The sequence below is a fragment of the Gnatocerus cornutus genome, chromosome 2 (assembly GCF_029298725.1).
Source record: "Gnatocerus cornutus isolate USDA-ARS CGAHR chromosome 2, icGnaCorn1.1, whole genome shotgun sequence".
Classification (NCBI taxonomy): Eukaryota; Metazoa; Arthropoda; class Insecta; order Coleoptera; family Tenebrionidae; genus Gnatocerus; species Gnatocerus cornutus.
Window position 1 is genome coordinate 3,493,571 of NC_142234.1, and position 25,710 is coordinate 3,519,280.

At 32.5% G+C, this 25,710-nt stretch overlaps 1 protein-coding gene across 6 annotated transcripts in view; it reads left to right on the forward strand.

Moving 5' to 3' along the window:
* The first annotated feature begins 17,132 nt into the window (after positions 1 to 17,132).
* Positions 17,133 to 25,710, forward strand: part of LOC148178177 (glutamate receptor ionotropic, kainate 2-like) — a 116,976-nt gene continuing 108,398 nt past the window's right edge. For all 6 annotated transcript variants that reach the window (XM_088029349.1, XM_088029348.1, XM_088029353.1 and 3 more), the window contains exon 1: positions 17,133 to 17,220. The gene's annotated coding sequence lies outside the window, so the exon portion shown is untranslated. The remainder of the gene's footprint in view (positions 17,221 to 25,710) is intronic.

Sequence of the window (25,710 nt, forward strand, 5' to 3'; positions counted from 1 at the left end):
AGCCCTTTCCAAATCACCCTCGCTGAAGTTAAGTGCGTTGGTGTATCAAACGCGTTTTGTCTCAAAGGTTTGCAAGCTAAAAGAAATGAGCCATATTGTATCGGCTGCATTAAATTTTTCATGGATCTAGCCGCGTTAGCCCAAACTTTTATTAGGTCTTTCTGAAAATATTTATCGCAAATCTGTCTGCTTCTTATAATAATAATAATTGTCTTATATTAAAAGAAACCGTCTTTTATTAAAAATGCATAGTGATGATATCTCTCAATTAACTTACGATTGTGGAAGACTTACGCTAAACCTCGTTAATGAAAGCTCTATCGTTAAAGTTCCTAGATGGCGCCACTTAAGAAGCTGAGATGTCGAGCACACTTAATGGAAAGTTTTGTTAATATAATTGCATAGCCCACATAGTAAATATAGACTTCATGCCTAGGGGTAAGTTTATTACGGGTACAAAGAAAGCGTTTACACGCATTCCCGCTTCGTGGTGGCTTACCGAAGGTTTCATAGTGGTTCAGATATTTTAACCATTTCAGTAGCTTCACAATTAATAGATTAGAAAAGGTTGTTTGTGGTTTTCATTTGAGATCTATAAAAAAGTATTTATTTTTCTGATTTGGTGCTTTAAGAATTACATTAAAGCATTGTTTTTCAATAGTTCCAATTGCTTTAATAAATCCATTAAAGCACTATTTTTGAGTTGGTTCTACTGACAACTGTTTTTTCAAAAAAAATCTTACTTCTTAAAAAACTCGTCAAATCAAATATTTTATAAAGCTTGTACGAAGTGTTTATAAATGTTTCTAGCATCAAGGGTGGCGCTGGAATTCCTGTCGTGCACTGTTTTGCCGCTCTGTTTCCATAGTGATTATAACTATCTTAAAAATTAATTCTCATGTGTTTACGTCAACGACGTTTGTGTCCAAGTTTTTGATTTTCGGGTTTTAAACCACAACTAGAACACTTTTTCTTCTCAAAACTTACTTTACTCTATGATTGAGGTTAACTACAAATGTCAGTTGAAAAATCTAAACCCACACTGAAAGAAATATTAAGCTCTATTGTTAATAATCCTATAATCCTAATAATTCAGATAGTTTTGTGTGAATTATATTTTATAATATCCAAACCACCAATAAATTATTTATTTTTAATAAAATAATAGCTTGGTTAAATACTAGAATATAATTCAAAGAAAATTTATTGGATCAATTCTTGGTGTTGATAAATTATTAAAATTACAATTTATTCCCAAACACCAAATTTTAATAAAAAAGGATGTAAAGGTCGAAATAACCATACGAAGTGCCAATCGACGAACACTGATGTTGGGTTCTTCGGCAACAGCATCCAAAATTGCGGGTTCCAGATCCACCACTTGCTCAGCCCGTTGGCGGCCACGATTATGATTAGGAGTTTGAAATTTTCCAAAATCACGCAAATGCTGGACTGCTCCAACAAACGTACGTTCGTTTGGACTTCGTCGATCTGGGAAACGGGCACTGTACAGACGCTTTGCCTCCCGGGCATTGTCCCGAACTTCCCCATACAGAAGCACCATATCCATGTATTTCATGTTGGTATAAACCATTTTGTACCACCTTTTGCACTTTAAGAACAATCTAATAGCTTTGACACTAAACTACAGCTGATCAGTCGTTTTTGCGACAAAAAGTTGTGATAAGGTTTAAGTCAAAAAACCTCGTTGCGAAAATGAAAGTAAATTTATTTAGAGACATCGAATGGCTTGCCAAATTAAAGGCGGGAAAAGGCGAAAACCAAAATGCGTTTACGGAAAAAAAATACCTAGAAAAGTTGGATATCTTGATGCGATCTAACCGGTTAAATTTTTTGAATAAAATTTTTGTAAATTCCCATTTTTTTTAGTTTATCTTAAACTTAATAGTTCTAAACACCACCGCCCCCCGCCCCCAAAATTAGTTTAGAATAGCCATTAATAAAGTTTCTTACGGGCGGACTGACAACGCAGAGTTTTTTGTGCTTTTTTGTTCTTTAATTTTATAGCAATTCAATGGTAGGTGGACGACTCGTCAAAATATGGGGGGGACAAATTAGATTAAAAACATGCGATTTCGAAAAAAAATTATTAAGAAAAGTTGTTGCAAATGGTGAGTTCTCTTACCAGTTCAATTTTGTGTACTCTTTTCCATAACAACCTGTATAACTCGATGACACTGTACAAAAATATTATAAAATTTTACGACACACTGACTGACATCACAATTGTTAAATACAGGGGTCCGGCAACACTTGTGTCCACCCCTAAAATCGTCTTTAATTCTAAGATAAAATTTTGAAAATTTACATACGCTTATAGTTGACAAGGCTCTAGAAGCTGACACAAAAATTTGTTTTGATATCACGGTTTCTTTGGCGTCGCGACGCCTAAAAAGTTTAATTTTTAGCGATTTTTGGGTTTTTTGAGGTAATTTAGCGAATTCAATTTTTTTTCAACATAACTGTAATACAAATATTTGAGTTTTTATTTTAAATCTACTTCAAATGGTGTTTAAAATTTGCGAAAAAAACGCTGTTTTATCAAGTTAGTTTTCAACATTTTGACGGTGCAGTGACAAACTACGTTTACACCAAAATTTCACAAGTCACTTCATTCACTCATATGAAGGTGAATTTTGATTAGCTCGGGTATGTTGCACGTTCTGGACACTAGAAATCGTTAATTAACATCGACAAAGCGACAATTTCGCCAAGTAAGACTTTTGTTACCTTCTAAAACGAACCAAAGAATAGATGTCATTTGTGACACAAGATGTTGACAGATGGGTGTAAACGTAGTTCCCAATTTTGACGTAATAAAATTGGAAACTAACTTGATAAAACAGCATTTTTTGCTCAAATTTTGAATACAATTTACATTAAATCTAAAAGGTCAACTGAGATATTTTTAACACATTTATATTGAAAAAAAATTAAATTAAAGGTTCATTTCATAAAACTTCACAATTAGCTAAAAAATACACTTTTAAAACGTCGCGACGCCAAAACTATAAGTGATAAAAATACATTTTTGCGTCGGCTTCTAGAGCTTTGTCAACTATGAGTGTATGCAAATTTTGAAAATTTTATCTTTAAAATTAAAGACGATTTTGGGGGTGGACACAAGTGTTGCCGGACCCTGTATAACGAACCAGGGAAGACTAAAAAAGTAGTTATTTATAAAATCATACGGGGCCGCTTTAAAATTAGGTTTTAAAAACTGGGTGTTAAAATTAGGCACATTAAAATCGGAAATAGAAACTAATAAAAGTGGATGATAGTTATCCACATTGACTAAATTAAAATAACATTTTGAAACATAACCTATCAATAGTATCATTAGAATCAGAATCGCGATCCAGACCAATCATGCATGTATTGTTTTTCTCTTAATTATATTATTGGTTCGCATTTTTTATATTCTTTGTCTTATTTGTTCATATTTTGATATCTTTTTTGTTACTTATTCATAGTTTTATTTTTATTTTATAGATGTGTTCCAAATAAAAATATCTGCCTATTTGTGTATTTTTGAATTACCCGCCCCAGAATACCAATTTAAATAATATTTATATATGCTGATCATATATTAATTATAAAGAAATGTTTATTAATTGTCAATAAATTATTAAAGTTAGAGCGAATATATTATAATAATTACAAACATATTATATTATAGTTATTAAGAGTAAATGAATAAGTTATTATTTATTATTGACATATAAAAATTAATAAAATAATAATAAAAATATCTGCCTATTTGTGTATTTTTGAATTACCCGCCCCAGAATACCAATTTAAATAATATTTATATATGCTGATCATATATTAATTATAAAGAAATGTTTATTAATTGTCAATAAATTATTAAAGTTAGAGCGAATATATTATAATAATTACAAACATATTATATTATAGTTATTAAGAGTAAATGAATAAGTTATTATTTATTATTGACATATGGAATGGTTAATTATAAATTAAAATTCTTAGGGATTTTGTAAATCAATTATTGAGCTATCATCAACCAATATTTATTAAGTCGGATTCGAAACCAAAAATTGGTTTGAAATTACCGAAAATGGGTAAAATTAAATATTCCTTTTACTATCAGTGCACACTTATAATGAGCGACAAATTTCTCTGACATTTCATAGCCACTCTGGATACTGGAAACTTTTATAAACCCCTTGTATTTGAATGCACTAAAAACGTACAAAATTACCTTAAACTAGATATGCATTCATAACTTTGCCCGAAAAGCCCATTATTGTATTAAGTCAAAGAATATTTCCGGCGTCGGCGTCGGTCGTCCTAGCGCTCACCTTCAAAGAATATAACTTTCCAGATTAATTAATTTCGGTTTTAAGTCTAAAACAGACTCTATTAGCTCCGCGATTAGTTAATTGAAATTTAAGTCTTATTGTATCAAACGGCTGCTTTCCAACTCTTAAATAATTACGGCGATAAAGCGGTGGTAAATCTCGTTTCGATTGGTAGAGTTAAAAAAGTTCAAGGCGATTTTGATGATCACAGAAAAGTTGAGTTTTCCATCAGGTATGAAAGCTTCCAGCATTTATTGATAGAACAGGAACAGAGTGCTCGTGTGTCGAAATCGGCTCCGTGCTGACATCTTTTGATTACGGTGCGTTCTATGCCCAATTTTAAGCTGAAAAGCAGACCGATACTTCTGTCTCCTTGTTTATTCAAACGAGAATAAATCGATCTAATCAAACAGTGCTTCAAGTAAATAAATCGAGAATGAAATATTTGAGGAGATTTTATATTTGATGAATATGCAGGCTGCAGGTCACTAAAAATCCATTAGTTTTTTGTTCTATTCAGTTATGCGACTTTAAGCGTATCTACAACTTGCAGGCATAAAGGATTTGTCAGATATTTTTGTTACTTCAGAATACTTTTACGAGCATTTTTATCCAAAGCAAAAATTTCCATATACCATTTCCACTCCCATTTACATTTTTCTCGATTCCTTCTCCATGCTGACGTCGGTTTATTATTTCATTTAAAAACTAACATGGCGTGAAATATTGCGATTTATGTGCAAAAATAAAATAATTTCTCATCAACTCTGTTATTCATTTTTCAGATTACTCTTCATCATCATTACCTTAAATCAGTACTAAAATTAATTGAGCATTAATGTACCAAATTAACAGCATTTAAATTAAACTTGGAAATATTAACATTGCTCACTTTTTTAGAATTAAAATGCAAAACGACTGTAACTGTAACTGAAATAATGACAAATTAGATTTAACGTCGGAGAAAATCTAAGCAAAATCTAAGCTACCAATTGAAACACGCAAAAAATGAACTAATCTATTATTTATGCATCTAGGGCATCTCTAACATTGGAGGGCGTCAAGTTTACAAGGGTAAGGGTTTTGGTCCGAGGGATATAAATAACAGTAGTGCGTGTGATGTGTAAAAAATATTTTTCTAGTAAAATAATAAAAAATTAGAAATACTATGTGAACATGGTATTAGCCCTTTAAGTTTCATAATTAAAAGTCCGATTGTCATGGTAATTTCCCTTGAGATAAAGGAGGTTTTGCCTAAAATGGGATGCGAGGGATGCTGAACTATGACTTAAATGCAAGTTTTACAAATGTTGACGACCCATAAAGTATGGTAATAGTTCACATTTATCTAACTTTCTGGTCACTTTGGGTTTAACCTTTTAACTTTGACCCCATAGATCTTGCCTGTGTTTAATTTCACTACGATAACAATTTTAGATATTCAAAACTTAACGTTGCATTTAAATTACCAAAAATTTTACTTAAGTGGTGTTCTACTGGGCCTCAAAACATGACGAATTAGATTTTAATGATATTAAGTTTAAAAAAGATTTTCATGATAATAATACAGCCTAAAATATGACATCTTTTAGAAAACTTTCTGATGAAGAAGTTTTTAGTTTGCTCATGGGCCAAAAACTTAAAGAGTGGAAATCGTTGAAAGAAATTGTTCGGAATTTTCTTGATGACTAAATGAATAACACCTACACACAAATAGTCGCCAATCTGTTGAAAAGTTTTCATAAAATGAAAGGTGAATGTCACTGAAAATTTATTTCTTACACTTTTACTAGAACTTTTTATCTTGACTATCTGGTAGCAATAGGTAAATATCATGAAGGGGGCATTTTATCATTTACAAAAATTTGATATGCATGCAAACTATACAGGGTCTGGCAACACTTGTGTCCACCCCCAAAATCGTCTTTTATTTTAAAGATAAAATTTTGAAAATTTGCATACGCTCACAGTTGACAAAGCTCTAGAAGCTGACGCAAAAAATTGATTTTATCACTGATAGTTTTGGCGTCGCGACGCTTTAAATTTTTAATTTGTAATTTTTAGTTAATTGTGAGGGTTTGTGATATCAAAAAAAAAAAAAGAATTTTGGGGGTGGACACAAGTGTTGCCGGACCTTGTATAGATTGATATCCATTTTTTTTTTAAATTTCTTTAAAATATAAAGTATGTACTCGACTAAAACTTTTTACTCCTATACAATTTCTGCTGGTCATTAAAATAATTTCTAAAAACGCGCATTTTATGGGAAAACTACAATTTTGTCACTTTTTTGCTAAAAATCACTTAAACTTTTTGACATAAAAACGAAGAGACGTGTTTAACACCTTATCAAAAACCAAAAATATCTACTTTTATAATTACGTGTTACATTCAGAATGCAAATTTCTAATTTAGCAATTCTATGTTGGAAAGGGTCAAAACATTTTTTATAAAACTGACGGAAAAAAACGGCCCTCAAATATTGTCCAAAATTTGTTCACTAGTGTAATTAATTACTGAGAAGAAACTTGGATTTGATCCAACATGTATTTCTTTATCGCAGAATCACTTTGGTTGGGATTGAAACTATATTTTCCTGAAGTGTCTTGAAGATTAATTGGTCCTGCAGTGAGATTAGCGCTGAAAACTCAGAATCGTTTTAATTCTCAGTTTGTCGTATGAAAAGTAATAAAAACTATTTCTGCCATGTAAATTGAGTAGTCGAATTAATTGCAGTATTCGTTGAAACATTTTTATATTAAAGTATTTTGAACAAATCAATCGATTTGCTACGATTTCAGTTCGGCAGCAGGTGTTAAATACTCTGAAAAGATATTTGTCGTTTTGTGCTGAAAAAGCCATCGGAAATCAACAGTAATGGTGAAGAATCATATGTCAGCAAATTTTCGAAAGTTGTCACCTACTTGAACAGACAAACTCAGGTTACAAAGCTCAGGAATTGGCGGCGTTTGCACGAGATCAAATAAATAAGTTTCTACTGGAGGCAATCGATAACAGATATCTGGAAAGTATGGGTTTGTAAGCAATTATTTTATTTTGTTATGTTGTAAGTACAAACAATTTAGATTCAATAAAGCTTTGCTTTTCACAAAAAGAGTTAGCAACGCTTAGATGTAGAAGAGAAAACATTGTACCTGACAGTTTTGAGCAGGTTGATCCTCACTTTGAGGAAAACTCTGACTTCTCGAATTTATTACGAAAAACAACCATTTGGTTTTAAAATGTTAGTCAGTTTTGCATTGTATAGTAAACCCAGTTGACATATACCTAGTAAACCTTTCATGGCTTAAGTCAAACCACCCTTATAAATAAAACTGGGTGTTGTAAACTGCAGCCGACAAAGTTCTAGGTAGAAAGTTGAACGATGGTTGAATTGGCGTGCGCCTATTTTTATGGTTCCCAACTGCAAGGATTAGACTGCCCGGTCCTCTCATAATGTGGCCATAAAATTTACTAGGTGTATGTCAACTGGGTTTACAATACTACTTTTGACTTGTTAATCAACTGTACCAAGTTACAAAATTTTAGAAAAAAAAACGCGTTTTTAAATTATTTTTTTTTACTGAGCCAAAAATTTTGTAATTTTGGCAATTTTGGTCTCCAGACAGTAAAATTTGGAGGGTTTACTACTTTTGACTTGCGTATCAATTGTGCCAAATTACAAAATTTTAGAAGAAAAACTGCGTTTTTTGAAATTTTTATTTTTAGGTGAACCAAAAATGTCTGCTCTCTTCGATAAAATTTTGTAACTTTGGCAGTTTTGGTATCCAGACAGTAAAATTTGGAGGCTTTACTACTCCTGACGTGTTAATTAACCTATGCTAAATTACAAAATTGTAGAGCAAAAAACCGGATTGTTAAAAATTTTTATTTACAGGTGAACCAAAAATTTTGGCCATTTGCGATAAAATTTTGTAACTTTAACAGTTTTAGCCTCCAGAGAGTACAATTTACAGGCTTTACTACTTTTAACTTGTTAAACAACTATGCTAAATTACAGAATTTTATAGAAAAAAATCGCGTTTTTAAAAAAGTTTTTAGAAATTTTTGGCCCGCCTTGAAAATAAAAATTTCTAAAATCCGTCACTGTTGTGAAAAAAAATTGAAATTTGGTACAGTTGACTGTAAAGATAAAAATCTCTCCAAAATTCATTGTGTTAAAACTGCTAAAGTTATAAGTTTGCTTTAAATATATTGGAAATTTTTGTCCCGTCTTGAAAATAAAAATTTCTAAAATCCGTCCCTGTTGTTCAACAAAACTGTTCTTTAGGATAAACAGTCACCAAGTCAAAACTAGTAAACTTTCCAAATTTCGTTGACTTAGCATCATAACTACCAAAATCACAAGCCCGAATGAAAAATATTGGAAATGGTAAAGCAGAAATTGACTTCAAATTTATGTGATTTTTCGACGAGTTTTGGGAATTTCATGCACATTTCTGCCGATTTCCTCATAAGTAACCGTTGGATCTTGATAAAAACTTTTTATTTGATGTATTTTGACATCGACTTCATAAATACAGCAAGAATCCAGCCTCATTTCGATTTTGAAATTTTCATTTTTCTAAGAAATACATTTCTAACTCAAACTAGTAAAAAATCTTAATTTTTCGTTTTCTGCCTCTAACTTCGAAAATATTTGACTTGTAGACGTCAGATTTGGCCCATTTATAGATTTTTAGCTGCTCTTTCGATTGATGTACTGTAAACCCAGTTGACATACACCTAGTAAATTTCATGGCCACATTATGAGAGGACTGGGCAGTACTAATCCTTGCGATTGGGGACCATAAATGAGCACGAAATGAGTCCGGGCCTGTTCAACCATCGGTCAATCCTCTACCTAGAAATTTGTCGGCTGCAGTTTACAACACCCAGTTTTATTGCTATGGGTGGTTTGACTTAAGCCATAAAATGTTTATTGGGTATATGTCAACTGAGGTTACTATATATCTCACGAATATTACCTGATGTTTATATTTTTCAGGACATTTCGCACCATTTTTACCATTTTTCCGTTTCAGTTGTTTTTTTGACTTAGAAATCCGCTGTTTCAATTATATTGAACTCTGGATACTTTCAACAAAACGTACTATTATAATTGTCCATCATTAAAATTGTTCTAATTAACACTTCATTGCTAGCTCGCTAACGAAATCAATCTCAAATAAAAAATATGCCAAAATTCGTTCTTCATTGTCTGTCGGTATTGCAAATAACACGTTCGTGTCCATATCTCGCCTCTTTTAATTAAAAACTCTTCCAAGGCTTCGATAATAATGCCAAAATGACATACCCATTGTGACGCTTCACCCTCGTGCGATTCCCGATTATACCTCATATATTTAATGAATACCTATCATTAAACGAAGATTGACATAATCATCGTTCTGAAAGCGATGCAAGCTCAACAATCAAAAAGCTCCAATGCAGGGCGGCAAACTTCCCAAATTAATCAATCAATATTAATTAGAGGTCAAAGGTTAAGGCGACCCTTATACTTTTAAATTAATGTGATAATTTGCAAGACTTTTTGCCAACTAGATGCATTGATCGAATATTTAATTGTCATCCATAATTAGCTAGTTTTGCTATAAAAATGGTACTATTTTACGCGCTTGACGTGTTTTATCCAACGAATTTGAATAACACATCGTGTGCATAAAACATCCATTTTGCACGCATAGAAAACAAGATTTTTCTACAAGGGGTTGATAAACGTTTCTAGCATCAAGAGTGGCTCTGGAATTCCTGTCATGCACTATTTTGTCTCTTTGTTTTCATAGTAAATATAACTTACGTCTACCACGTTGCAGTTACGGTTTTGGGTCTATGTTTATGATTTTCAGGTTTTAAACCACAACTAATATCCATTCGAAAAACATAAAAGTTACTAAGATTGGCAAAAACAAAACTTCCTAAACGTGACAGTTGGCGAGAGTGGTAACTAAATGGGCGTTTCTCAAAGTTTCAAAATCAGCGAGAAAAATGAAAGAAATTGAGAATTTCTACATTGAGAGGTATCAACTGGATGCTTAACACTTCCCTTAGGTAACCTAAAACTAAACAAATGGATCTGACATTACCAACAAACTTCAAAGTACAGTCTGATAAAGAGTTCAATTTATGCAGTTCGCCAAGTACATTCTGATTTACCAAAAACCTGTTACGTTAATTTTTGTCATTCGTTCGGTTTCCTATCAGCCTAGAAGGGCGGGCTGATAGGTCGTTTCAACGCCCTTACCGATGTCTAGGTGAGCGCTAGGCATCGTAGCGTTAAGCTCACGTTCCTCCGTCTTCTCGTTAATTCCTTCGTTTCGTTAGTCATCGTCATCGTTCTTTATTTCGTTGCCACGCCGTAGAGCAGATATTGATCCTGGGCAGATCTAATATTGGCTTTTAGTGCCCTCTTCGATTTGTACCTTGTGCTCGTCTTCGTTTCGCTTCTAACCTGTAATTCGAACTTAGTCTTTCTTTATTAGTTTCTCATACCATCGTGCTGAACAACTCGCTAGTAACAATTGCAGTTTCGTGGAAATCGTTAGTACCTTCCATTGTTTACATCGACTTAACCTCATTTGAATGACAGCTCTCTTTTGACAGAGCGGAGGTACTGCAGTTGGTACTATGCGCGCGAGATTCAAACGGTTAGGTTTTTCATTATAGATTTTCTTCGCGCACTCTTTCTATTGGCTCTCTTAGTTTTTTCGTCTTTTCGTCGTCTTCCGTGAGCCATGTTAGTCGTCTCGTAGCTGTGCCCATGACGAGTGTGGTGTTGAACACATAAATCGAAATCGTTCACCATCCAACGTGGTCTTCGTCGTTCTGCCCCATCGTTAGCCCCTTTCGAAGGTTGGGGACAGAAACCCTTTTGTGCGCCACGTTGACTGCGACACCCTCGTCGTCCTAAGCTGGAGAAACCCTTTTAAAGGTAACTAGCTACCCTTTTCGTATTTTCGTTCCACGTGGGCCATCCGCTAATTTGTCTTGACCACGTAGGGTTTTCCTGTTGTGTGGGACCAACCCTGCCACATCGTTGAATCTCATCGATGCCTTTCGACTTTCGACTTCCGCCTTTCGACTTTCGCCTTTCGACTTTCGACTTTCGACTCCAAGCTCGTCGATCCCTTTTACCCAGATCGAGTTCTAAAGGACTAGCACCACCAGCGAGGTTCACCAAGTCACGTCGATCGATCCTTGTCGATAGCACCTAGACCAGCAAGGCTAAGTCCCCTTTTGTAACTTAACTAACATTTCAACTTAGCAATTTATCGTTACTCTCGTTTCAACTTAGTATCATTTAAATTTAACTTTTAACTTAATATCTTTCATTTTAGTCTTAACGTAGTATAATTTAACTTTTGTAACTTTTCATTTTGTTATTAAACGCTTAAAGTAAAGAGCTTCCAGTTTCTCTCTTTACTGCTGTCGTAGAAACTGGTGGCGCCCATTGTAGTTGCCACTTGCGTCTACTGAACCCAGCCCGTCTCCCTGAGCCTAGCCGCACCATTTTGTTGTTACAAATCGCGTAACAAACCTAAGGTTATTTGATTTTTATGTTTTGTTAATGGAAATTAAAACAGATTTTTTTCAAAACTTATGTTAACTACAAATACTTTTCGTCATATTTTGCCAAAGAAAATTTATTGGATTATTACTTGCGAAATAGAGATAGACGGAAAGCTTCCATTTTTAGACACAATTGTAATTAAAAATAAGAACAGATTAGAGTTCGATGTTTATGGGAAGGAAACCAGTACTCTTCGCTACATCACTGCAGACTCCCATCATTGTTCTCAACATAAGATGGCAAGTCTAAATTTTCTTGTTTACAGGCTTTTAATTTTCCATTAATAATAGATTACATACCGAGGTGGGAAGTTCATGATTCCTCTCGAGAGAAAAAGTTTGTCACCGAGGCGTCAGCCGAGGTGGACAATTTCTCGAGAGATAGGAATCGAACTTCTACCGAGGTTTGTATACTATTTTATTCACAATCATATTAAAAAAAATAATAAAGAAAGTGAAAAGTCCAATATTGTTAAACGTTTATTTGCTTCCAAAAACTGTTCCCAAATTACTTCCGCCCATGATCTACATTGGAAATGACTTATCTGGAGTGGATATATCTAACACTTTTTCACACGCGCACGCATCAAGAGAATAAGTAGTTCAATTTGGTTCAACCTCCTACCAAAGTCGCTACTGTCAATTCATAAAGTTTCAGGTTAGGAATTTTTGATTTTAATACAACTTTATTATTATAAATATCTTGAATAGTAAGATGAATAATATATTTAACCAACGAAACTTAAAACTAACAAGTTAAATTATATTAGAGGAAACACCGTTAATGTTAAATGTGAACGAAGAGTGATCATAACCTGCAACATAGTGTCAGACCTTGTTTCAGTTGTTCACTTAAAAAGTTAAACTCCTGCAGTCAAACGAGACGCGGTTGTTTCTCCTCTTAAAATGTTGACATTCTTCTCATTTTTTGTAAAATTCTCCGGAAAATGTACTAGTTTTAAACGGTATAGAAGTTTCAGCATCCATTTCACACCCTTTTTGAAATCAACTTCGACGCCAAATGACAAGATAGAAATGTCAAATTCAGTATCGCGGCTTACTTCATTTATCAAAATCTAGTTATCTGGCATTTGGAGGTCAGGAAATGGTCACTTCCCAGCGAGTTGGGAAGTAAATTACCGTAGTAACAGCTCACTTTCCACCTTACGAAAAGTTAGAAAATGAACAATTGTTGACTGATTGTGAATAAACAAATTTAGATTCACAAGGAAATTAAAATTAATTAAAGATGCCGCTAGGTGTAACGGTTTTGATCTCAACATTGTTGATAAAATTGTTAAAAAATTTAGATTTAAGAAATTGGTCAATGAATGTTCTACTTTTCAGAAAACACCTGAGAAGACTTCTTTTGTCACCATCCCTTACTCACCTTTAGTGACAAAGGGACTGGAAAAAATTTTCCAGGGTTTGGATCTCAAAGTAGTTTTTACTTCGGGTCCAAGCCTCCAAAGTCTTCTAGGTAATCCTAAAGACCGAGTAGGAACAACAGAAAAGTCGGGGATTTATGAAACTAAATGTAAAGATTGTGATCAGAAATATATTGGGCAAACAAGGTCAATTCTAAAAAGGTTTAAAGAGCATCAAGCTCATCTCAAATTTGGAAGGTTTGAAAAATCAAGCGTTGCCCAACATGTTTTTGACAATGACCACCACATTGATGAAAGTTGTCTTCGTTTAATTGAAAATGTAAATAATTGTAAATTTCTAGACATTTATGAAAGTCTAGAAATATTTAGAAACAAAAATGTAATAATCCGTCCCCCTCCTCCCCCCCTCTACTCCCTTCTACCTGCGCCAAAAGGTGCGCGTCGACAAGCCCCAGAGAGAAAGGGCTTATGGAGGCAACAATCCTGAACCAAAATGTTGAAACCATAATTTTTCAACTCAAAAAATAACCGAGATAAGACAAAAAAACTGTAGCCAATCCCGAAGCCGAACAGAATTTGAAAATTAGTAACTATGGACACATACTATCATCCATTGGTCAGTTAAGCATTAGACTCTCGTTGCCTAGGAAATGGGGATGGCCATTTACTCCACTTCTCGAATATGCTTTTGGGATTGGTTGTTAACTGTTTATCAGTTCTCGAATACTATTAAACTTAGTCAATTTTTGTTTTTAAATTTACCATCTGTATTGCTGTCGGCACCCTCCCTTGCTCTTTGGGGCGCGAGTTCTGGGACATCCTGTATAAGGACGAATTATTTGTTAGTTTTTAGTTTAATCGTTGCTCTGATGATGATAGCATTGCTATCGAAACGCGCGTCAGCATTTTTTGACAAAATTTGGTGTTTGGGAATAAATTGTAATTTTGATAATCATATTTTGCGTTTAGTAAAAATAAAGTTGGTAGAACTGACGTTAAGCTAACTTCACTCGGTCTCATCGAAAATGCCCCAAATTTGTTTCGACAGTTTTCGAGTTGAAACCAACAGAGTTCACTGTCAAATTTGAAATTAAGAACACCGGCGCCTCATTCAAAACGATTTTAACTCTTTTTTTTTGAAAAAAATGACTCCCAATGTATTTGTAACTGACCTGCCCTTTCACTAATTAGGAACAATGCTCAATCAATTACGTAATCTGCGTATTGAAACAAAATTGAAACATTTGATTTTCGAGAGATCGCAAGTGATTTTGATTTCTTGTTAGGATGCAAGAAGGCGCCTTAGTCACACCAGGAGTTTTAGCGAAACGCATTTATTTCAACAAACGTTTATTAGTGTGGTTTTTATTTTGCATAATTAGACTTGAAATTGGCTAAAATATTCGCGAATTTTTCAGTTATCCAACTCTTTTTTTGCCAAAAAAAACGAATTATTTGTCTGCTCAACTTGACAGCCCTTCAACTAGTTACATAATTGAAGGATGAAATGAATACGTAAGACTTCAATGAATTCCAACACGATGGAAAAGACACAAGCCAAATAGAGAATTTCTAATAACACGTTAGTCGAGTGACTCTTACTAACTCAGCGATTATAAAATTGAGTTCTAAATGTGATTTGAAATAAAATCTAAATTGCAAGATTAATTAATTGGGTGATTAATTTTAAGAAAAATGTTTCCGTCGATTCTTACTAACCATAAACACTTTGTATATCACGCTGCTTTAGTTAATAGTAACGAGCCGAAAAATGGACAATCAAACGCGCCTAACTTTTCTCTGAACTGAAAACTCTCCAAAATGTCTAGAAATGAATATAGGTTGGTACTTTACCTTACAAGATATCTTCTCTGAGCAGCACTCTGTAGCACAAATTTCCGAATCGACCGTCTTTATCAAAAGTCGAAACACAACTGATTCCAATAAAGACATTAATATGTAATTTCCTAATTGCTTATAACTACCTTATTCTTGAGCGAACAAAAAATAATCAAGTAATCCGGAGATATGTAGCATTGAAAAATAAATAAATACTTACCAAAATTCATTTACATTCTTATTTAAATAATCAAGTTAATACGCGACTAAAAGGCTTACTTCCTCAAATTTCACGAAAATTACGAGAGTTATCAATTTTAGTGAAGCATTTGGGTAATTTTTGTCTGGCATTAAAAATACAAATATCTAAAACTTGTGTCTTTTGATATACAATGTTGCAATTTCGCACAGTTAATACACGATTGAAAACTAGCAATTTCTCCAAATTTCATAGTTGTAGCACTAAAATTACCAAAGATACGGATTTTAGGAGAGATCTTTCATATTTCAGCTTCATCTTGGAAATAAAAATTTCTAAAATTTGTGTCTTTTGATCCACAATGTTGCAATTTGGCAGAGTTAATACACAATCTAAAACTAGTAATTTTCCCAAATTTCATAGCTGTAGCACTAGAATTACCAAAATTAAGAATTTTAAGGGAAGATTTCTCATATTTCGAATTTGCCTTGAAAATAAAAATTTCTAAAATTTGTGTTTTTCGATCTACAATGCTGCAATTTGCCAGGGTCAATGTACAATTTAAAACTAGTTATTTCTCCAAATTTTATAGCAGTAGCACTAAAATTACCAAAATATCGAATTTTTAGGAAGGATTTCTTCTATTTCAGCTTCGTCTTGAAAATAAAAATTTCTAAAATTTGTGTCTATCGATCTACAATTTTGCAAGTTGGCAGACTTACTAAACGATTAAAAACTAGTAATTTACCCAAATTTCATAGCTGTAGCACTAAAATTACCAAAATTACGAATTTTGAGGGAGGATTTCTCATCTTTCAGCTTCGCCTTGAAAATAAAAATTTGTAAAATTTGGGTCTTTCGATCTACAATTTTGCATTTTGGCAGAGTTAATAAACGATTAAAAACTAGTAATTTCCCCAAATTTCATAGTGTATTTCGCACTATTATATCACTCTTACGCATTAGTGCCTAAAAGCTTGTCAATTCGAAATTAAAATGACAATCAAAATGTCAGTTTTATATAGCCTTTATAGAAAAAATAACTGTTATACAATAAACGCATGTAAAAATGATGGTGAACAAGTAACAAGTGGTTAATATGTAAGTGTTTAATGAGTTAGAAGTCAAATTGATTAGTAATTTATAAGTTATCTTTAGCAACTAGGGTTATAACCGAAATGACAACTATAATAATTCTGCGTTGGGGCTGTTAATAACATCCACGCCAATGACCGGACATTGTCAAATTTCTTTTCAGATTTGTTGTCACTCTTAGTAGCTGAATATTACAGAATATTGGATAAAACATTATATGGTACTCTTGGATTATTACTACAAGCCTCGTACCCACGTTAACTCGTACCATAAATAACTAGCAAACGTAAAATCGATAGTATAAATAATAATGTTTTGACTGCAGGGTAAAGTAAAATCTTACGATGAGTACACGTAATCCATTTAACAAAAATCACCGGATCATAACAGGACGTTATATTAATTCCCGACTCATTTATTTTATTATCAGATAAAAATCCGATTTTCTCCAACATTCCTACGTGAAAATTGTTCTATTGTCTGGAGCAGATCTTCCTGTTCGTGTCTGATGCTATCATTAAATGGGGTCAGTTGAGGCCTTCCGGCCTATTTTCATCTATGTTTTTATCCAGTGTTATGTTCTTAACCTCAATTCTTACACGTGCTTCGACGCCGACGCAACGCTATGCGCGCCTAAAGAAGCGTCGCGACGTTGTGTTTGTTACCAAAGCGTGCCAGTAACTTTACAGGCGAACGCCACGACGCTTGTGACTTTTGAGGAGACGGCAGCGAGGTGGACGCGAGGTGTGACGATTCAAATAAGGTAAGAATTTTTTTTAAGTTGAGTACAATTGTTACAAGCTAGAAAAAAACGAATCGGAATAATTAGGGGTGCATTGAGTTCATTATTCAAAATTGTAAATTATAAATTAAATTGTGGGTTTAATGGGTAATTTTAAACTCACTTTTAAATTAATTTATTATTAATTTATTTATTTCATATAATGAACTACATTTGAATAGCTAATTATTATTATTATATGTACCTACCTAACAAAATATTCGTTTGACTTGTTTTGTAATTTTTAATAAACAGATACAAAAATCTGGGTAATAAATAGAATTGTTGTGCTAATTGTGGAAACTACAGCCAAATTAAATTAAAATCAAAATAAAATAAAATTACGCGAACAAAAACTATTTAAATATTTGCCAGATTCCGGAAAACAAACACCTCCTAATGGGAAATAAATCTCGAAATGTCAAGAGTTCAGTCTCGTTTCGTGTTTGGAACAACAAATCCAAATAAAACCGAGGAAAAGTCTTTATCCGACAATAATCTCCATTTCAGTTTATTGTTTTCTCAAAATTACATATTTATAGCGATAACGACCTATGTATACATTGTAGGTAGATTTTTATTATTGATTTTTGACGAAAAATATATTGTGTATTTCTCTCAACGTAAAAAATTCATTCTTCATCTAAATTCCAAACCTTTTATAACAAGTGTAGACATCAAAGTTTATGGAATGAGCAATGGTAGTAAAATTCCATGTTGTAATATTTGAGAATACATACAGGGTGATTTTTAACGTTAACGTTAACGTTAAAAAACGGCAGGCGTTGTAGAATTTTTATTTATGAACCGATTTTAAATATTAAAAAACTAATTAAATGATTTTTAATTTACTATAAACTGATGATTTTAGAATTTTTCTAAATGTCTTAGTATCTTTTGGGCGATATTCAACTTTCTTATTTTAAATTGGCACCTATATTTTTTTTTTTCATAATTTGGAAGATATTAATTTTCTTGATTCAGAAATGTGTAATATGTTCTACTTTTACAAAAAAATATTTAAAAAAAAATTATCAAAATTGAAAAAAATTGGCAATAAAAGTTAATAAAATCTATGTGCATGGTGTCAAATAAAAGAATGCCGGCATTGTAATGTCAAGAAGCAGCAAATAACAGAAAGGATTGGCAATCTTTTTTGAAATTATTAATAACAAAAGACAATAATAAATACAAATCAGAAAAAACATCTACCTAATTTAATTAAAATACTGTTGAAACGCAATCTCGTTTTTTTTCATTGCACAATTGACACCTAAGAGAAATGCATTGTAAGGTGTAGCCCCATCTTGTTGAAAGAAAACTTGTTCTAACAGTATTGTGTTATTTGACACCACGCACCTAGATTTTATCAACTTTTATTGAATAAATTTTTTCATTTTTGATATTTTTTTTTAATATTTTTTGTAAAAGTAGAACATACTACACATTTCTGAATCAAGAAAATTAATATCTTAAAAATTATGAAAAAAAAATATAGGTGCCAATTTAAAATAAGAAAGTTGAGTATCGCCCAAAAGATACTAAGACATTTTAAAAAAAATAAAATCATCAGTTTATAGTAAATTAAAAACCATTTAATTTGTTTTTAAAATTTTTGAAATAGGTTTATAAATAAAAATTCTACAACGCCTGCCGTTTTTTAAATATTATCCTGTATATGTAATTTCCCGCTTTTCTACAAAGATTTTTAGCACAAAAACAAAAGCAATTGAAAACAAACGATAGCATCATCATCATCATCATCGATTTGATTGTATCAGTGTCGATTTATTTACAAATTTTGATAAAACTCTTGCAAACTTGACCAAAAGACAGTCATAAGGTTTTATTCTACTGTTCATCTTATTCAATATTACATATTATATTATAATTAGTTTTGGTGTTTTAGTAGCTTTTTGTTGTTTTCCATAGATAAGAACAAAAATTTTTAAATTTCTAATGGCTTTTAACCATAAAGACAAATCGAATTCTAATTTTATGCATTGAAAAAAAAAGATAAATTATTTTCTAAAATTTTCTAAACAATTAAATCCAACTAATTTTTCTCCAGCAATTCAAAGTACAAATCCAGCTTAGCTCACATGTAGTAAACTTCTAAATCAAGCTAGAACTTTTAATCCAAAACAGGGCGCGTTTGGTATTGGATCAAATTCCGTCGTGACCGTATCATACTTAAATCTGGAACTTTTACATCGATTTTTTTATTAATATCGATTTTGCCAAAAAAACATCGAATTTTAATACATATACAGGGTCCGGCAACACTTGTGTCCACCCCCAAAATCGTCTTTAATTTTAAAGATAAAATTTTGAAAATTTGCATACGCTCACAGTTGACAAAGCTCTAGAAGCTGACGCAAAAATTTGTTTTTTATCACTGATTTTTAGTTAATTGTGAGGGTTTGTGATAACAACCCCTAATTTATTTATTTTTCAATATAAATGTGTTAAAAATGTCAGTTGTTATTTGAGAAAAAAATGCAGTTTTATCAAGTTAGTTTCCAATCTCGTTAAGGTCGGGAACTACGTTTACACCCCTGTGTCAACATCTTGTGTCACAAAAGTCTTACTTGGTGAAATTGTGGCTTTGTCGATGTTAATTAACGATTTCTGGTGTCCATAAAGTGCAATGCCCGTGTTAATCAAAATTAACCTTTATAAGAGTGAATGAAGTGACTTGTGAAATTTTGGTGTAAACGTAGTTTGCCGCTGCGCTGTCATAATTTTGAAAATTAACTTGATAAAAGAACGTTTTATTCGCAAATTTTAAACTCAATTTGCATTAAATTTAAAATAAAAACTCAGATATATGCATCACAGTTATGTTGAAAAAAAATTGAATTCGCGAATATTTCCGCAAAACCGTAATAAAAAACAAATTTTTGCGTCAGCTTTTAGAGCTTTATCAACTATGAGCGTAAGCAAATTTTCAAAATTGTAACTTTAAAATTAAAGACGATTTTGGGGGTGGACACAAGTGTTGCCGGACCCTGTATTTTTATTTTCGATGTATCATTAAAAATCGATAATTACGTTTTCGATGAATGTATTTTATTTTACAATGTTGATTTTGGTGATATTTATAAAGAAGACTGGAATTTTATTTAAGTGAGTTATATTTTAGAATTTTGTTTTTCTTATTAATCTTGATTTTTTTTATAATTTATTTATTTATTATTTTGTTTATTACTTAAGGTTTTCATTTGTTTTTGTTTTTCACAATAAACTATGCTATATGGAGTTTTTTTATTTACTATTTTTGAAAATCGATGTTTTCTCCGATGTATTTATTGGAGATCGATGTAACTGTGCTCTTGTTGAAACTGAGTTCAACATCGATTTTTTTTACTCGATGTTCCCAAATTTAATCAGACTCTCTTTAGTGCCGTAGAGCAGAAAGTAACAATTCTTTGGCATATTTAGCGTTATCTGTTTTATTACACAAAAACACGACAAAATAGATTGGTTTGGTAACACTATAACCTTTTCATATAATTACTGTTCAATTAATTCCTTATTTCTTGCCCTAAGACCAGTTAACACGATAAACAACTCATATTTTGAAGGTTTAGTTTTGACTTAATCAAAAATTCTATACAATTTCTTGTAGGCCAACAACGATTGATCACACACAATGAGAAAATCCTTTTTAGGGAAGCGTTGAGATGCAGAATACAGCGATGCAATATATAAAATTTACTAAAGAAATATACCACTTAAAATAAAAATGAACCGACAGCGCCATACGGTCGCTTTAACGGCCGACTCACTTGAAGTTTAAATAAAGCACACTGGAGTTACGCTCCTTTTCTGGAAAATATAAATCATACTCGTTTATATACAATTTCATAAATTTACCAAAGAGTACAGGTGGTTCAACGGTGCATTTATATGAAACGTTTCATGGAAAATTTGTACTTATTACTATACGGCAAGGTCTATTACAAACGCGGTGTTAAAATGTACAACGAGGAGAATCCAGAAAAGTCACCCTTGCAAGTCAAACAGAAACTTAAAAAAACGGACATTCAATCACCTCTAAATTTGATATTTGCACGAGCATAGTTCCAGTTTGCATAGCGAGTTCATTAATTTCTTCCAAACGATTATACAATTTTCCGCAAAAGTGGTCATGATGAAATTTAAAGAAATATTTAAAAAGACCAAGAGTAAAAAACAATGCCATCGGCGCCGACGTCGAACCTAAAAAGTGAAATGGTTTCTTACAGCTTTCAGAGCAATAAGCAAGTAAATTCAAAGAAGTAAGTATTTGTTGTAATGAATGAAGCCACAATTTAATAAGATTCGGGAGTTGGAAGGACTTTCAAGTCATAATGGACCAGTGCTTAACTTCTGGGGTCGAAATAAATAGGTGGATCTACAATAAAGAATGTTGAGCGTATTTTAACAATAGGAATGCAATGATACTCAAGAATGATACTCATATCTCATTTTCTATACACGCTTTACACGCTCAAGCCGTTTGTGCAAACTCGTTTGCGCAAATAAAATATATGTTTGAAAAGCGTTAATACGCTCATGCTATTTGTGCAGACTGATTTGTCTTAATAAAATGTTGAAAAAAGTACAATTAAGCTGTATTGTTTTACCAAAATGTAAATTTTTACTTTGAGTAATCTTAATGCCAGCGTTTACACGTTTACTTTGTGCAAGCCAATTTGTGCAAACGCCTTGAGCGTGTAAAAGAACCGTTAACCCTTTTATAGAACCGGTGTAGAATGACTTGGTAAAAAATCAGCTGATTTCTCCAAGGGCTAATGGTTTAATTTCGTAAATCTCCAGCCACAGACAACGTAATAGAAAAGGCTGCAATACAACATAAAGATTCACGTTTATCGACCTGGAACTGGCAATAAATCTTTGATTATCAACCTCTCAACATTTACTACGATAATACCGAACTTTTTCGCTGACAACACAACTAAGAAACCGGTGACTCCTGGCGCCGGTCGTATCCACATTTACATAATAAACAAAGATATTTATCAGTTGTAATGCACCAGTTTGAACTGGAGGAACAATGCTGTAATCTTTGATTTGGGCAAATTGCCCCATCTGATCATGTGATCTGTGCTTTTTGTAATATTCAATGTATCAGCAACTTGGGCTACAATAGAATTTTCCTTTAATACAGATAAATTGCATTGAAGAACGTAGTACACATTCAGTGATGTGGCCACAATAGCATCGTAAAACCGCCTTTACAACACGTTCGCAAGAGCAGTACAGTAATTATGTTTTCAAAGCAATGTTCCAGTTTGTTTTTATAATAGGGTATACGGACTATTAAGCGACTGAAAGCTTTGAAGCTCCTGATGGAAAAACGCAAAGGAACCCGAAGGAATTTGTTATTCATTGTAATATAACAATAGCGCTTTGAAGTTGCAGATATTCGGAACGACAGAAAAATTCACAAGTCGGTGAGGACTTTTAAGAGGAGTCTTCACCCATTTCTCATATGGGAAATCCCATGTAAATTGACGGGTAAACAACTTCTTTATTAAAAAAGACATCGACTTCAGTTTTCGAGTATAGGTTTGTTACTTCCATTACTAAAAAACTGTTTTTTTACTTTAAAAAAAAACTTTGGAATTTTCTTGAAATTGAAGTTATTTGATGCACAATTTAACAGTTTTCCATTTCACACTATATTTGACGTTATTTTATTATTTTGAAAAAAGCATTACGTATAACTATGTATCAAAACAACATTTTACAAAATTGGTTCATTTTGCTTTATGAATCAAGGAGATATGATTCCGTTCAATTTCATTATTAAAAGTTCGGTCTTATTCTGTGAGCAAAGATTGATTTATTACCTTAAACCGCAAGTAATGGAAGCAGTAAACCGTCCAAAGATTTACAAGTTGCATGGGTCATTTTGTAAAGTAACCTCAGTTGACATATACCTAGTAAACATTTTATGGCTTAAGTCAAACCACCCATAGCAATAAAACTAGGTGTTGTAAACTGCAGCCGACAAATTTCTAGGTAGAGGGTTGATCGATGGTTGAACAGGCCCGGACTCATTTCGTGCTCATTTATGGTCCCCAATCGCAAGGATTAGTACTGCCCAGTCCTCTCATAATGTGGCCATGAAATTTACTAGGTGTATGTCAACTGGGTTTACAGTACATCAATTGAAAGAGCAGCTAAAAATCTATAAATGGGCCAAATCTGACGTCTACAAGTCAAATATTTTCGAAGTTAGAGGCAGAAAACGAAAAATTAAGATTTTTTACTAGTTTGAGTTAAAAATGCATTTCTTAAAAAAATGAAAATTTCAAAATCGAAATGAGGCTGGATTCTTGCTGTATTTGTGAAGTAGATGTCAAAATACATCAAATAAAAAGTTTTTATCAAGATCCAACGGTTACTTATGAAGAAATCGGCAGAAATGTGCATGAAATTCCCAAAACTCGTCGAAAAATCACATAAATTTGAAGTCAATTTCTGCTTTACCATTTCCAATATTTTTCATTCGGGCTTGTGATTTTGGTAGTTATGGTGCTAAGGCAACGAAATTTGGAAAGATTACTAGTTTTGACTTGTTGACTGTTTATCCTAAAAAACAGTTTTGTTGAACAACAGGGACGGATTTTAGAAATTTTTATTTTCAAGACGTGCCAAAAATTTCCAATATATTTAAAGCAAACTTATAACTTTAGCAGTTTTAACGCAATGAATTTTGGAGAGATTTTTATCTTTAACTTAAGGGCAGGCAGTCAACTGTACCAAATTTCAATTTTTTTTAACAACAGGGACGGATTTTAGAAATGTTTATTGTCAAGGCGGGCCAAAAATTTCTAAAAACGCAATTTTTTTCTATAAAATTCTGTAATTTAGCATAGTTGAATAACAAGTCAAAAGTCCTAAAACCTGTAAATTGTACTCTCCGGAGACTAAAACTGTTAAAATTACAAAATTTTATCAAAATGGCCAAAATTTTTGGTTCACCTAAAAATAAAAATTTTTAACAATCCGTTTTTTCGTACTACAATTTTGTAATTTAGCATAGGTTAATTAACACGTCAGAAGTAGTAAAGCCTCCAAATTTTACTGTCTGGATACCAAAACTGCCAAAGTTACAAAATTTTATCGACGAGAGCAGACATTTTTGGTTCACCTAAAAATAAAAATTTCAAAAAACTTTATAAAATTCTTATAAAATTTTGTAATTTGGCACAATTGATACGCAAGTCAAAAGTAGTAAACCCTCCAAATTTTACTGTCTGGAGACCAAAATTGCCAAAATTACAAAATTTTTGGCTCACTAAAAAAAAAATTTAAAAACGCGATTTTTTTTCTCTAAAATTTTGTAACCTGGTACAGTTGATTAACAAGTCAAAAGTAGTATTGTAAACCCAGTTGACATACACCTAGTAAATTTTATGGCAACATTATGAGAGGACCGGGCAGTCTAATCCTTGCGGTTGGAGACCATAAAAATAGGCGCACGCCTATTCAACCTATATGTCAACTGGGTTTACTAAACTTTTGTGGGCTGCGGAAACCTCTTGTAAATGTAGTGATTATCACTTTATGGCGTTTTATGATGTGTTCAGAGGGACCAAGCAAATTTGACAGCTGTACGAATTTTTATTGCTTTCGAAACTCGGTTTAGGTGAAGACTCCTCTTAATCTCTAAATTAATTTCTTCCATTTTTATGCAAATTCCATTTTATCTATTTCGACAACTGTATCAATCCGACAGAAAATTAGCAAACCAATATTGCGTAATTTATATTTGAAGCAGACGGAGTTGAGTTCTACGTGATTGAAATGTAATGTGAAAACTTGTGATGAATTGGAAAGAGTAAATTTAATATTCAGTTTTACATTCTTTGAAAGAAGCTTTCATGAAGTAACAAATCGGTTATTGTTTGGAATGTTGTGCGATTATACAAATATCCATGATTTATTACGGTCGAGATAAAAATGTTCATTTATTATTCATTACTTTTGGAAAGGAAGTTTTTCATAAAGCAGACCTTGTTGTGAAATATCGTCAAATCAGAGAAATGGGTTTCGGTTTGCTGATGGATGCTCTTCGAAGAGTTATTAAAATACCAATGAAAATATGTTAATGCTACGAGTAATTTTGTGAAATTAAATATCCACACGAATCATTACCTTCATAGCTCAAATACAGTAGATTAAAATTCATCGGTAAAATATGTACTATGTACTAAATAAACCCAAATTTTGTGACAGATTAGATAGACAAACAGTATTGTTTACTTTGAGCTATACACCCTGTACACAAATTCCCACCTACCAAATTACTATTCATGCACATAGTGTGGTTGGTATTAGTTCAGTGGTTTAAAACCATTAACAATGTTTTCCTGGGAACATTAAATTCTACAAACTTGGTGAGGGAAGCAAATCTCAGCTCAAACATTTATAGTCAGGAAAACCTTAATCTGA